This window comes from Oryctolagus cuniculus, chromosome X (assembly GCF_051225735.1).
Source record: "Oryctolagus cuniculus isolate XC-2025 breed Fujian yellow rabbit chromosome X, ASM5122573v1, whole genome shotgun sequence".
NCBI lineage: Eukaryota > Metazoa > Chordata > Mammalia > Lagomorpha > Leporidae > Oryctolagus > Oryctolagus cuniculus.
In genome coordinates this window covers 6013677-6029279 of record NC_142888.1, presented here as the reverse complement: position 1 = coordinate 6029279, position 15603 = coordinate 6013677, and the positions used below count along the sequence as shown (strand labels likewise).

Sequence of the window (15603 nt, the reverse complement as noted above, 5' to 3'; positions counted from 1 at the left end):
AGCAAGTGAAAAAAATACTCAAACTTGCTCAGGCAGAAAAACAGAAGTTAGGATAAAGATTTCTCACAAAATCTCAAATCAGATCTGTGGTTGGATATGCCTTAGAAACTACTAGAATAAAAGACACATTTGGCGTGTTCTCTGATAATTCTCTCACTAATTGGCTTTAGTCATCTTCCTTACTGCAAAGTGACTTCCTCCATGTGACAGAAAACACAGCTAATGATGGGGCTCAAGGCATGCTACTCCCAAATATGGCATATTAGCATTTGAGCAAACCACACAAGCAGGAAGGTCACTTTCTGACCTTTACTTGCCCTCCTTCCCTTAAGCAGGTCATGGAATCTGGGACAAGCTCTCTGCCCTCTCCTGGAACTAGGTCATAAGACCCTTCTGCAAGAGCTGCCTTCCTTGTAACTGTAAGAAACGTATTGTATATGTGTCTTATTCTGAGGACACAGAAACACAGAGAAGAATCAGAACAAACAGGCCTTGCTAAGTTTAGGCCATACATTTTTATCAACGAATGGCTCCACAACTATCCACTTTTCAAAAAAACATGGCATTAGAAATACACGAGTTTATTTCATTGAGTTCTCATTTCTTTATGAAGCCTTTCATGACATGTAAAGCTTACATTAAATGTGCATGTTTTTTATTTTTTTTGTTTTTTTTATTAATATCTCTGTTGTTATGTGGGTCTAAGCCATGAACTTACCTATAGGTGAGGAACAGATTTTTTTCATCCCCCTTACCAACAATGGCTTCTGAGCTTTATGTCTTACTTTTTCAGGTGTCTCAGGAGAGACTGGCCCTCCTTTCTCCTTTTCAGTTCTGAAATGTCTGAGGCTCAGACTCTAATTGGCTTGACTTGGGACAGGTGGTCATCTGCTGACCAATCAGATGTGTCCAGGGATGAGTTCATATTGTAGCAGTATTGAGACTCCTATGATAATCAAGCAGGTGGAAAGGCAGTTCCCAGAAGGAAGGTTCTAAGCAGACAATCCTAAATGTGCCTGCTTTAGGTATACATGCTTGCTCGGGATAAATCCATAAATTTCAACAGTTCTCATAGGGTCCTGACCTCAAAATGCTTAAACTGCAGCCGCAGTAAAGCTTATGTCCTGACGCATTCTCCCGTCCCAGGTCAGATAAACATACATTCCCTTCAATATATCTACAGTACATTGTTACATAAGAATTGTACAAGTTAAACACAAGTAAAATTCCCAGAAATCCTAAATAATCACAATTCAAACTAACAAATTTATAATCCCAAATGGATTCCATAGTCAATCTCTTAGCAACATTTGTTTTTCTAGTTATACACTACTGTTCCGTTTACTGTAGTGGGAGGCACCAATCATGTCTTCGATTAGGAAAAAGTCACCATTGTCTATGTGATCTTTGATAAACATTTGGCGATGATGGTACAAGATTTATGCCAGTAAAAAGTGGAGCATAAACTATTTCAAACTGAAAATCATAACTCAGTAGAGAAGTGCCTGTATCTGTCCTTGATTATTGTTGATATATTTGAGTTTAGGATTTCTTCCAATACCTTCTTCTGAGCTTCTCTGTAAGGTAAAACTGCATCAACTCTCATGACTTTGTTGTTTAGCCTTTATTAGGCAGCCCATCAAAACGTACTTTATTGATGAACTTGGCACAGAGAAAATAAGAAGCTTTTTTTGGCATCAGGCTAAACTTATACCTAAAGAATATTCAAGCTCTTTCCCTCCGAGCGGCGCGGCGGCGGGGTTGTGCAGCCATGGCCAAGATCAAGGCTTGGGACCTTCGCGGCAAGAAGAAGGAGGAGCTGCTGAAACAGCTGGACGACCTGAAGGTGGAGCTGTCCCAGCTGCACGTGGCCAAGGTGACAGGCGGCGCGGCGTCCAAGCTCTCCAAGATCCGAGTTGTCCGCAAATCCATCGCCCGCGTTCTCACCGTCATTAACCAGACCCAGAAAAAAAAAACCTCAGGAAATTCTACAAGGGCAAGAAGTACAAGCCCCTGGACCTGCGGCCCAAGAAGACCCGCGCCATGCGCCACCGGCTCAACAAGCACGAGGAGAGCCTGAAGACCAAGAAGCAGCAGCGGAAGGAGCGGCTGTACCCCCCGCGGAAGTACGCGGTCAAGGCCTGAGCCCGTGGTGCCAATAAACAAAACGGCTGCCATCGCAAAAAATATATATATTCAAGTTAGAGTAGGTCATATTGTATACAGCTCCACCAGTTAGTGAAGCATTATCTTACAATCCACTGTATTAGCCTAATTTAATGTCCTCATAAACAACAGCAGAATTCTGGAATTTTAAAGCATGCAGTTAAGGGATCAACAGACAGAAGAAACATCTCCTTTTTCAGCAAATATTGAAGTCAGCTCACTAAAAGATGGTTTACTTGTGACTGGTGATACCTGTAATAGTGTAGTAAAGTCACTGGAAAAATAGAAATCAGGTCACAAACCACTTTAGTAGTTTATAGTCAAACACAGGATAGGAAACACAGATCTGAGGTGAACTGGGTTTTAGACTGGGCTTTACCCCCATTCTGCTTTGGTGGCTTTGGTTTGTGATGGAGCTTCTCTGGTCACAAGCTGTCAAGTGAGTAGTTGACTGCATAAGCTCCTTCTGTCTACTAGGATTCAATTTACCAGCTAGTAACAAAGACTCAAAAGAACTGTAGCGCAAGCAAGACAAAGTTTTTCTCTCTTTCTTCCATGAAAATTGAGAAGTAAGCAATCCAGAGCTCTTATAGCAGCCCTGCTTCACAAAGTCCTCAAGAACCGAAGCGCCTTACATCTCTAGGACATGGCCCTCATCCTCATCCTCATGGTCTAAAATGGTGGCTAGAATTCCAGTCATCACATCTATGCTTTGGGCAGCAAGATGAAGAAAAGGAAACAAGAGGCAAAGGATACACACCAGATATTTTTTTTTTAAGATTTATTTATTTGAAAGTCAGAGTTACACAGAGTGAGAAGGAGAAGCAGAGAGAGAGAGAGGTCTTCCATCTGTTGGTTCACTCCCCAAATGGCCGCAACAGCCAGAGCTGCGCCGATCCAAAGCCAGGAGCCAGGAGCTTCTTCCAGGTCTCCCATGTGGGTGCAGGGGTCCAAGAACTTGGGCCATCTTCCACTGCTTTCCCAGGCCATAGCAGAGAGCTGGATCAAAAGTGGAGCAGCCAGGACTCTAACTGCCACTGCCCATATGGGATGATGGCACTGCAGGTGGTGGCTTTACCCGCTATGCTACAGCGCCAGCCCCAACACCAGCTATCTTTTAAGAAGGATTCCTGGAAACTGCCAGGCATTATTTCTGCCAGTTATCTCATGGGCTACAGTAAGCTGCAAGGGAAACTGAGAAATGTATTATTCATCTTAGGTGGCCATGTTCCCTGCTACAGATGGGGAAGGTGATTATTAGATATACTTGAAATGTCAGACACATGTATGATCTACAATAATTAACACTTAACACATAGGACACCAGGAAATCCCATTTAGTTTAGCAGACCTTTTCTGTTTCAATTCGCTTCAGCAACTATTTGTTTCCCTTTGCCAGTCATACAGATATCTTGAGGAAGAACTGTCCAAATACTGAGAATAGTATGCACAAAGGCCCTAATATACGCATGGCCTGTTGAAGGAACAGCAAGGTTGAAAGTATGTGTGAAGCAGAGAGAGCAAGGAGAAAGGGGTAGGAAATGAAGCTACAGAGAACTATCCAGGGCCATGGACGCTGCAAACAACAGATAGTTGCTTTGCCAAATTCCTTTGTAACTAATGCACGGACATGTAGTCTGATCTTTGCCAATGGGACTTGAGGAGAAATATGTACATTGTGAGACTTCTAAAGGGAATTTTTCCTGCATGAAAAAAGGCCTAAGGGGGGAAATGCCCTTACTCTTCCTTGAGCTACTGTTTTGTCTGCATATGACATATGGATCTGTTGCACAGAACTTGCAACCGTGATGGAACAAACCAGAGGACCAATCCAATCCTTTGAGAATGGCAAGAAAAAACTGTGGAAAGATCCTGAACTCTCAGCGACATTGCTAAGTCACTGAATTCACTAACCTTGCAGTTAGTCTACCCCTAGTCTTCTGGTTATATAAGAAAATAAATGCCCTATTCTTTAAGTTAGTTTTAGTTGGGTATTCAGTTCTTGACAGTCAAAAACATCCTAATTGAGAAGGCTCCCCTTGTATAAATACAAAAGGGTGATACTTCAGCTTCATTTCACATTAGCTTTTGTGCACTTCTATAAAAGCTTAACCACTGAGATTAAAAGATGAATAGAATCGAAATTTTGTATTAGGAGAAAATCCTTTCTACAAAATAACTTAAAGAGGAAAGATTACTCATCTTCAGTCAAATGTATTTGTGCAGATAACAATGACATCAACGGTCTTGAATTATTTAATACTTTGTTCCATACTGTCAGTTATGAGGGATGTCTTTTGCAGGTCAAGATTAGAAGCATCTTAACATTGCATTTGATTTACCTTGGTCACATAGTTTTAAATCAGACATTTTCCCACATTAGCAGTGCTCCAGTTTCTCTTTTCAGTTTATTGAAATCTGGGTTGAAACTGTACAAAATATAACAGAACATGAGAAAGCTTCTAAAAGTTTATGGGGAAATTAAAAGATAAGTTTATTCTGTTGCAAAAAAAAGTGAAACCCCTACATGACTTTTTCATGAAAGGAATATCCGTGAATTTTTGAAGACCCCCCATACATGTAAAATATAAAAGTAGAAAAGGTGAAAATAAGTGAAATAAATAATCCACAATCTAAAACATTGATCTTTCTATACAAAGCGTTAATAAAACAAGTAAAAAGAACTAAAAGGTAGATGATCATTTGATGCAGCAGTTAAATTACCACTTAGGATGCCCACATCCTATACCAGAGTGTCTGAGTTCCAGATCCTCTACATCCTACACTTCTATCTGGCTTCCTGCTAATGCACACCCTGGAGGCAGCAGGTGATAGCTCAAGAGCTTTGGACCCTGCCACCCACATGGGAGACCTAGATGGAGTTGCAGGTTCTGTCTTCGACCTTGCCTAGTCCTGGATGTTGCAGGCATTTAGGGAGCAAACCAGCAGATGGGAGATTTCTCTGTATCTCACTCTGTCTTTCTACCTTTCAAATAAAATTAAAACTTCAAAGGGCCAAAAATGACCAGAGAATTCTGGCAGTCAAACTTGTGAACAATTTTATTAGATGAAAGTATGTTAAAGAGTATTTCTCTCTTAGGTTAAAGTGTTGTGACATTGTGGGTTTGGTGAAAGAGTTTAGATGCTGAGTAGAAACTTGAAATGGTCCCAGGAAAAAGCATCGTCCAGCAACAAAGAAAAAGTAAAATGAAGCCAAGAAGGAAGATGAGGTCATAAAAAAGCAGTTTATTTAAGGTTCATGTCTGAGATTTGTGTAATTGAAGTGAAAACTTTTCCATTTCAGGTACTAGGATTTTGTTTAAATGGATTTTGATAAAACTCACCATTCATACTTTATGAGTATGAGCCCATCATTGCTACCTATCCATTATACAGAATATAACCATGGCATTCTGCTGGCTGAATTAGTCATGACTCATTGGTGTGTTTTTATAACATTTAGATATACTGGTTGCAAGAACATTTCAGGCAGTGTTATTCAACTGTACCTTAATTGGAATATTTCAGCAGTTTCCACCATTTCTAATTAAGCACTTAAATATTAAGAACCACTTAGAAAACATTTCATAAGACAGACTCACGTGAGCAAATTATATTTCATTAATTCAAAAAGAATTTAGCAATAGCCTGACTAAGGGCATTGTTAGCACTGTTTTTCATGTTAATACTTCCCTCCAATAGAAATAAACATTTACTTGGTTATTTATTCATTCATTCAACATTTATCAGCACTGCTCTGTGCGAAGCTCTGTAGTAGGTTATGGGGGAAATACTCTAATGAATCAGGCAGGGACTCTGCCCATTTTCATGTCATTTCTAACTTGGGACAATAAAGCACATACACAAGGACTATATCATGAGATACGAAGTGATGAATGCTAAAAGAGACATGGGCATAAAGTTCAAGGAGAGTAATAGTGTATTTCCACCAGAGAGGTAAAGAAAAAGCTTTGTGGAGAAAGCGTATGGATGCTGAATTCATTCCTTCAAGAAAAATTTACCAGAAATGTTCTTGCCACTGCAGAAAGTGCAATCCAACAGGGCAGACAGACAATGAACAAATAAAAATTTGGGGGTAGAGTGTTCCAGGGAAAGAGAAAGAGATTTGTGACATCAAGAAACCTAAACGGGGTGAGCATTTGGCGTAGCAGTTAAAATGCTGCTTAGGGCATCTACATCAGAGTGCAGATCAGAGTCCCAGCTTCACTCCCAGATTCCAGTTTCCTCTTAATGCACACCCTGGGAGGCAGTAGGTGAAGGCTAAAGTACCTGGGTCCCTGTCATCCATGTCGGAGACCCAGATTGAGTTCCTGGCTCCTTGCTTTGGCTGTTGTAGGCATGTGGGGAGTGGAACAGCAGATGAGATTCTCTCTCTCTCTCAAATACATTTTAATTTGAATTTTTAATTAAAATTAATATTTTTAAAAGAAACAGAAATAGAGTCAATATGGGCAGAGTGCAATGAAAAAAGGAGCAATAACAGATGAAAGCAAAGGGATAAGTATAATTCAGATCATACAAGACTTAGAGGGTCATAGAAGACAGTTTGGATTGTATTCTAAGTGCTTTGGGAAACCACCAATGGGAGGGTCACATGATCTGGTTTGTATTTTTTAAAAAATAAATATTTACTTTTTTTTTTTGACAGAGTGGACAGTGAGAGAGAGAGAGAGAGAGAGGTCTTCCTTTGCCATTGGTTCACCCTCCAATGGCCGCCGCAGCTGGCACACTGCGCTGATCCAATGGCAGGAGCCAGGTACTTATCCTGGTCTCCCATGGGGTGTAGGGCCCAAGGACTTGGGCCATCCTCCACTGCGCTTCCGGTCCACAGCAGAGAGCTGGCCTGGAAGAGAGGCCACTGGGACAGAATCCAGCATCCCAACCGGGTCTTGAACCCAGTGTGCCAGCGCCGCAAGGCGGAGGATTAGCCTAGTGAGCCGCGGCGCCGGCCAAAAAATATATATATTTTATTTATTTAAAAGACAGAGTTAGAGAGGTAGAGACAGAGAGAAAGGTCTTCCATCTGCTGGTTCATTCCCCAGATGGCCACAATGGCCAGAGCTGTGCCGATCCGAAGCCAGGAGCTTCCTCTGGGTCTCCGACGTGGGTGCAAGGGCCTAAGGACTTGGGTCATCTTCTACAGCTTTCCCAGACCATAACAGAGAGCTGGATCGGAAGTGGAGCAGCCAGGACTAGAACCGGTGCCCATATGGGATGCCGGCGCTTCAGGCCAGGGCTTTAACCTGCTGTGCCACAGAGCTGGCCCTGGTTTGCATTTTTAGAAGAACACCGCAGCTGATGGTCAGAGAACGAATGGTGGAGAGCCAAGGGTGGGAGGCTATTGAAAGGGTCCAGGTGAAAGATGGTGGTGACCTAAACCCCAGTGCTAGCCAAGAAACAAGAGAAAGTGAATAGATTTGAGATCTATTGTGAAGTTAGAGCCAAAGGGACTTCCTATTGGAGTGCATGTGAGATATAACAGAAGTGCAGGAATTAAGAAGGCTTTGGGCTTGTGAATGTGTAAGGAATTAAATGGGCAGTAGGCAGTCAGGGTGTTCCCCAGGTAGAAATTTGGGATTTCGAGGTGCCTTGCCCTCCCCCACAAAAAAGTTCATCTTCAGCAGATCAAAGTATTCTGCTTCCTTAGGAATCTCCCAGTTATCTTTTAGCAGATCAAAGTGTCCTGCTCCCTTAGAAATGCCCAAATTTACAAATTTACCATGAGATTGGCAAGAAAGTGATGATTCCTCCCCCTCCCTTAGGGATGGTTTTTATCATAAGCAAGCCAGACAGGGTGGAGAATTGTAAATCGGGTGTTTAGTTGAGTTTGTTCCCACCTCGTTGATTGACAGTTTGGTTCCCAAGATTGCACTTAAAAAGCTCATTACCATCAGCCCTGCAGGTCTTCCTCTCTTGGAACTCACCTCTTTGCTGCCGCTCTGGCAGGAGGCTTCTAATCTAAATAAATCCTACTTTACTTTCACCACCCTTTCCCGGTAACAAATGTAGGTGACATTTACAGAAATTGTGAAGGCCTCAGAGAGTGTGGAGTTGAGGGACAGATGAACAAGAATTCTAATTTGATCATGTTAATAAAGTTTGAGATGCTTCTTGAACATCCAAATGGTGATACCAAGCTGCTGACCATTACATATACAAACCTGGAGCTTGATGGACGCATAAGGACCAAAGATAGAGATTTGTGAATCATTGGCATATAGATAGTACTTGAAGTCCTGCATTCAAATAAGAGCAATAGGGAGAAAGTGCTGATAGAGTAGGAAAGAGACCTAAGACCAAGTTCTGGGGCACCTGAAGATGGATAATGCTTTGATAGGGAGAGATGGAAAGGGCATTTAATAGGAAGGGACAGAATAATCAAAAACTCAGAGACAGAGGGCAGGCATTTGGTGCAGCAATTGAGACACTGGGACACTGGCATCCCATATTGGTTCAAGTCTCCACACTGATTCCAATTCTAGCTCCTTGTTAATGCACATTCTAGAAGGCAGCACATGATGAGTTGAGGAACTGGATTCCTGCCACCCACACAGGAGAACCAGACTGAGTTCTGGGCTCCTGGCTTCAGCCTGACCCAGCCCTAGCCGTTGCCAGCATTGAGGGAGTGAACCAGCAGATGAAAGATCTCAACCTATCTTTCAAATAAATAACAATTCTTTTCAGTTCAGATGTAGGAAAGTGCTTAGTGTAAGTAGGGAGGGATGGGTAGACCCATTTAGGGGAGAGTCCATAATAGATATCAGGTCCTAGATTTGGAATTATAGACTCCAGTGGAGATTTATGAAAGGTTTTTAATGTGTAGAGTGGTTCTCTTTTTGCAAATGTCTAAGTAGCTACTATATGTGACCATTTTTCTATGGAGAACAATTTCAAGCACTGGACAAGTTTAAGAAATAAAAAACCCTACCTGAAGGCACTGGAGAAACAAATAAAAGTAGGCAGATACTGGAGGGAGTCAATATTTATGAGCTTCCCATATTTATTTTATAACATTTTGCCTCAAGGTGAGTCCCAGTCTTCACAGAGCAGGGTAGTTAAAACTGGCAGTCTTACTGCCTTGAAGAACCAGCGGACAGAGATTGGGGAGAAGGCAGAACTATCTGAAAGGAAGGAGCCAGAAAGAGGCACACAGAACTTCTAAGTTCTGTATCTAACTGTTGCCTGCTGCTCTTGGAAGGATACATATACAGGGCAAACTCCAAGAAGCCCATCTAAGGATTAAAAAAAAAATGGACTAAGATTTCAACTTTTGTCCATGATGGGGGAAATAGAGTTTGAAATTTCTGCTCAGCCAAGTTTATTGCCTGCAGAAACAAACAGACCAATACTCCTTAGAAGGAACAGAAGAGAAGGCAGAATCCCTAAAAATAGCTCATTTACAACATCCAGGATGTATATAATCCAAAATTATTAATCATATGAAGAAATGGTAAAACATGACCCAGACCCAAAAGCAAAGCAAATCAAAGGAGATGGTCCAAATGTCAGAATAAGCAAGGAACAAGGAGCTTCTTCTGGGTCTCTCACGTGGATGCAGGGGCCCAAGGACATGAGCCATTCCTCACTGCTTTCCCTGGTACATCAACAAGGGGCTGGAATGGAAGCAGAGCAGCTGGGACTTGAACCGGTGCTCATATGGGATGCACGTGTTGCAGCCCATGGTTTTAACCTGCGGCACTACAGCACTGGCAATAAATAAATCTTAAAAACATGAATCTTAAATCAGTGGACAAAATTACTTTGATAATATAGAGGCCAGAGGTGGGAGGACAGTAAGGAATAATTGATTGGTCAATGGCTCTATAGATACAAAGAAAGGAAAGTTGCCAAAAAGATACTTTGAAAGACATGATCTGACCACGGAGAGAAGAGAGATTAGATGGCACTGAGGTTTCAAGTAGAGTTTCCTGAAAGAATAGTAATATCACCAACAGAAATAGAAATATCAGTGAAAGACATAGCTTTGGGTAGAAGATGGCAGAGTCAGCTTTGGATATACTGTGTTTGAAACTTTTTTTAAAAGATTTATTTATTTATTCGAGAGTCAGAGTCAGAGTTAGAGAGAGAGAGAGAGAGAGAGAGAGAGAGAAGTCTTCCATCTGTTGGTTCGCTCCCCAATTGGCCACAACAGTCAGAGCTATACCGATATGAAGCCAGGAGCCAGGAGCTTCCTCCAGGTCCTCCACGTAGGTGCAGGGGCCCAAGGGCTTGGGCCATCTTCTACTGCTTTCCCAGGCCATAGCAGAGAGCTGGATTGGAAGAGGAGCTGCCGGGTCCTGAACCAGCGCCCATATGGGATGCTGGTGCTTCAGGCCAGGATGTTAACCCTGCTGCACCACAGTGCCTGCCCCTCATTAAGATGAGATCCAGACGGAGTTCCAGCTTCAAAATGGAGCTGTGTGAAAAGTCAGAGTCAAGGCTAAGAAGAGTAATTTGGGTCATTCAATATAGAAGTGACCATTGAAGTTATATGAAATTAGATTGATTTCCAAAGAGGAGTGTTAGCAGTTGAAAGAGAAATAATATGTATTAGTTATCTATTGCTATGTAGCAAATCACAAACATTTCAGGCAACAACCTTATCTGGTTCATAATTCCACAGGTTGGCAATTTGGGTTCAGTTCAACTGGATGTTTGTAATGATTTTTTGTGGACCCATTAGTATGTCAGCAGTCAGCTGGGAGGGCAGCTTCACTGATTTCAGTGGAGCACTCACATCTTTCAGGCCTCATCTGAGATGGCTCACCTGCTCCGTACGCTCCCTCATCCTTTAACAGTCTTACCAGGGCTTGTTCACTCAAATTCTTAGACAGCAAGCAAAAGTGTGGAAGACTGCTTGAGGCTCAGACTCGGAACCAGTACCATGTTACTTTCCATCACATTCCATTGGCTGAAATTAGTCACCTGGCTGTCCCAAATGTAAATTGTAGGAAAATGAACTACATACTGTGATGGGAGAAACTGCAAAGTCACATTGCCAAGAGATAAGGATACTGAAAGGCCACTAATTTGTGGCTATTTTGCAATCTATCACAAAGTCTACAATAAAATTTTGGATTTGCACACCCATATTCATAGCAGAAATATTTGCAATATTTGGAAGCAACCCAAATGTCCACTGATGGGTGAATGGTTAAACGAAATGTAGTCCATGCATCTGATTTATTATAAAGGATATCCAAAGGATACAGATGAATAGCCAGATGAGGAGATACATTGGGTTCCAAGCACTGGAGTTCCTGTCTCTGGAATTGGGGTGCACCATCCTCTTGGTACATGGCTATTTCACCAACCTGGAAGCTTGCCAAATTCCACAGTTTAGGGGTTTTTAAATGGAATCATTGTCATGTAGGTATGATCAATTGCTAACCCTGTCTCCAATTCCTTTCTTCTCACTGGAGGATGAGGGTGGCTGAAAGTTCCCAAGTTTCTAATCATGCTCGGTCTTTTTGGTGACCAATTCCACACTTAGGGACTTGTTTGCTATGGGGCTATCCTTTGGCTGCCAGGCAAGGCATAATCCTCCTGCCGTTCTGTAGGCTTACATTTGACTGGTTCTAGTTGCTCTCTGCTTGCTCGCTCATGATATTCAGGGTGTCTTGTGGTCACACCTGAAGAACTCACCTGATACCTTTCTCTGAAGGGAGGAGAGAACTTCCACTTTGACTAAGACCCTGTCTGAATAAGATCAAAGTCAGTGAACTGAACAAGCTTCCATAGCCTTGGCAACTCATGACAAGAGCCTAGGGAGATTACTGATGGCATAAATAAGAGTGTCAAATTGTTAAGTCAACAACAGGAGTCACTGTGTACTTATTCCTCATGTGGGATCTGTCCTTAATGTGTTGTCCAATGTGAAGTAATGCTATAACTAGTACTGAAACAGTATTTTACACTTTGTGTTTCTGTGTGGGTGCAAACTGATGAAATCTTTACTTAATATATACTGAATCGATCTTCTGTATATAAAGATAATTGAAAATGAATCTTGATGTGAATGGAATGGGAGAGGGAGCGGGAGATGGGAGGGGTGCGAGTGGGAGGGAAGTTATGGGGGGGGAGCCATTGTAATCCATAAACTGTACTTTGGAAATTTATATTTACTAAATAAAAGTTAAAAAAAAAAAACTCACCTGAAGCTGCCACAGATGTTAAACTTGGAGAAATGGGCAGATCTGAGATGCAGATGAGATACCAAATTGCCAGAAATTTTAGAACCAACAAAATTCTGTTCATAATAAGATTTTCATGGTTGCCTTAAAAAGGTAGACAAAATTGGTTTTCTTACGTCAGAATCCAAACAGAGTCACACATTACATCTGGTTGCCTCTTGTCATTGAAAGAATTACTCCCTTCTTTTAATTAATTTGTTGATTTGTTGCAGAAACTAAGTCAACTAATCCTAGAGAATACATCACATTCTGTACTTGTATAAATGACCTTCTAGTGTCATTTCATTTCTTTCTCTGGCCCTCAATTTCCCAAAACATGGATGTTAGCTGGAGAGTGTTAGGAAAATGGCACAGTTTTATCTATGGCATGATCTACCCCCTGACACCATCTTAAGCTCTAGCCCCCGCCGCCATTGCTGGAAGTCAGGTGGCCACATGGCCCAACCACCCGTGTCAAGCTCCACTCCCATCCTAATGGGATCCGCTGCTCCTACTTCCCTGCCCACCCTCCAGCAAAGTTTTAAAAGGACCTGTTCCTGAACATGTGGCTCTCTCTTCTCTCCTGCTCTCTGCTCTCTCCTGCTCGCTCTCTCTTCTCTCGTCTCTCTTCTCCCCTCGGTAGCTCCTCTCCTCTCCTCTCCTCTCCTCTCCTCTCCTCTCCTCTCCTCTCCTCTCCTCTCCTCTCTCTCTCTCTCTCTCTCTCTCTCTCTCATACTCTCCTTCTCTCCCTTTTTCCCTCTTTGCCTCTTCTTCTGTTGTGCTGGATTTTCCCCAATAAACCCTTTCCCTTACTCCAGTGTTTGGTGTGTTTTGTGACGGCCTAACAGAGAGCATTACTGTCCAATAGAATGCTGCCATTTGAATTTAAATAACTATACGTGAAAAGAATCTAGCCTATTGGACAGTGCAACTCTAGAGGCCTAATTGAATTCATCTTCAGACTTTTTTTTCAAAGAATGATTCACAGATAGTACTACATGAGAGTACTTCAAAATGTTCATGGAAAATAGAATTCAAAGACAGAGTTATTTTGGTGTAAAAAATTAAATTCATGCAAAGCTTTTTCATAATATGCATTTTCATAAAATTTTTAAAGACCTCCCTATGCATGGATTTTCTTTTTTTTTTTCACAAAAATAAACTTATCTTTTAATTCCATTTTCCATGAACTTTTAAGACCTCTCATATACTTATTACATGATATAAAATGCTTATAATGTCTGGTCCCACTTTATTGATGCTAAGAGTGATCAGTAGGATCCTTTAAATTTCAAATTCTCCATCCACCTTTCATCTGATGGCTTTATTCATTTACGATTGTTGCCTGAATCAGTTATTTTATTACTGGTTTCAAAATGATATTTTTCTAAGCCTATCATTCTTTCTACATTTGTAAGCCAGAATTCTTTTGTAAAGATTGTTCTCTCACTAATTAATATTATCTGGAAGCCTGAAATGCAGTTTATACAAGAAAGGGCAACATATTCCTTATTTCTTTTTAATTGCCATTGAAGGATAGCAAAAAATGCAAGAGTCTTGCATCTCGGCAAAGGTGTTGGGGTTTGATTCTAATCCATGGAAAGCCATTGTGGGTTTTAAGCAGGGGATGAACAAGATGATATTCTCATTTTAGCACATATCCTTTGGCCATAGTGTGGAGAATGGGTGAAAGTCAGGAAAGCTTCAAAAGGAGCTGTCCTAATTCAGGCCAGAGATGGTGAGGTCCTACTTTGGGTGGGAGTGGTAGAGTGGGACACACTTTGACAAAGCCCAGATTAGAAAGTAGAGTCAACTATCATTATCAAAATCATTATACAAGGGGCCAGCACTGTGGCCTAGGGGTTAAAGCCACAGCCTGCGGTGCCAGCATCCCATATGGGTGCCAGTTCGAGTCCTGGCAGGTCCACTTCTGATCCAGCTCTCTGCTATGGCCTGGGAAAGCAGTAGAAGATGGCCTGGAAGAAGCTCCTGGCTCCTGGCTTTGGATGGCGCAGCTCTTGCCATTGCAACCATTTGGGGAGTAAACCAGTGGATGCAAGATCTCTCTCTCTCTCTCTCTCTCTGCCTCTGCCTCTGCCTCTGCCTCTGCCTCTGCCTCTGCCTCTGCCTCCGCCTCCGCCTCCGCCTCCGCCTCCGCCTCCGCCTCCGCCTCTGCCTCTGCCTCTCTGTAACGCCTGTGCCTTTCAAATAAATCAATAAATCTTTTTTAAAAAACATCATTATACAAGATGGGGAAATGAGGCTCATTGTTGTAGTGCAAGGGTTAAGCCACCACTTGTGATACTGCATCCCATATCAGAGTACTGATTCTGGTTCTTCAGATCCAGCTGCCCACACCCAGGAAAGTAGTAGAAGATAACCCAAATCCTTGGGCCCCTGCCACCCATGTGGAAGACCAGGATAGAGTTCCTGACTCTGGCTTTGGCCTGGCACATACCTGGCCGTTTTAGCCATTTAGGGAGTAAATCAGCAGATGAAGGATCTCTCCCCCACCCCCTTTCTATATCAATAAGTAAATCAATCAGTCTTTTAAAAATAAGATGGTAAAGTGTTCAAAATTGCCAATGCTACTTTTGATTAATTGGCTTATTCTTACTTAAACATGAACTCACTATTTGTATATAATTTTATTAGATGATGAAGTTTCTTAAAATTTCAAAAAAGCGATTTAGTCTATAGAATCCATCCCTTATCTAGTAGGCAGGTATAAATCATTTAAATTCAGATTGCTGGGGTGGGTCCTATGGAACACCAGGTTAAGCCATCCCTTGTATCTCATATCCAAGTGCCTGGAATTGAGTCCCACCTCCCCTTCTGATCCAGCTTCCAGTTCACACACACCCTAGGAAGCAGCAGATGATGGATCAAGTATTTGGGTCCCTGCTATTCACATGGGAGACCCAGACGGAGTTCCTGGCTTGTGGCTTTGGCTAGGCCCAGTCCTGGCTATTGAGGTATTTAGCAGAGAGGGGCTCAGTGAAACAGCAGATGCTTGTCAGTCTCTCTCTTTGCCATTCAAATAGATAAAAAAAAAAAAAAACTTTCAAAAATTCCCTTTAGAAAATGAATTCCTTAATGTTTGTGCTCCCTACGATATTTTTAAAAAGATTTTATTTATTTATTTGAGTGATAAGAGTTACAGACAGTGAGAGGGAGATAAAGAGAGAAAGGTCTTTCTTCCACTGGTTCACTCCCCAGATGGCTGCAATTGCCAGAGCTGCAC

The 15603-nt window shown here is 42.0% G+C and overlaps 1 pseudogene; it reads left to right on the top strand.

Moving 5' to 3' along the window:
- The first annotated feature begins 1730 nt into the window (after positions 1-1730).
- On the top strand, positions 1731-2159 carry LOC100338435 (large ribosomal subunit protein uL29 pseudogene; annotated as a pseudogene).
- The last annotated feature ends 13444 nt before the right edge of the window (positions 2160-15603 follow it).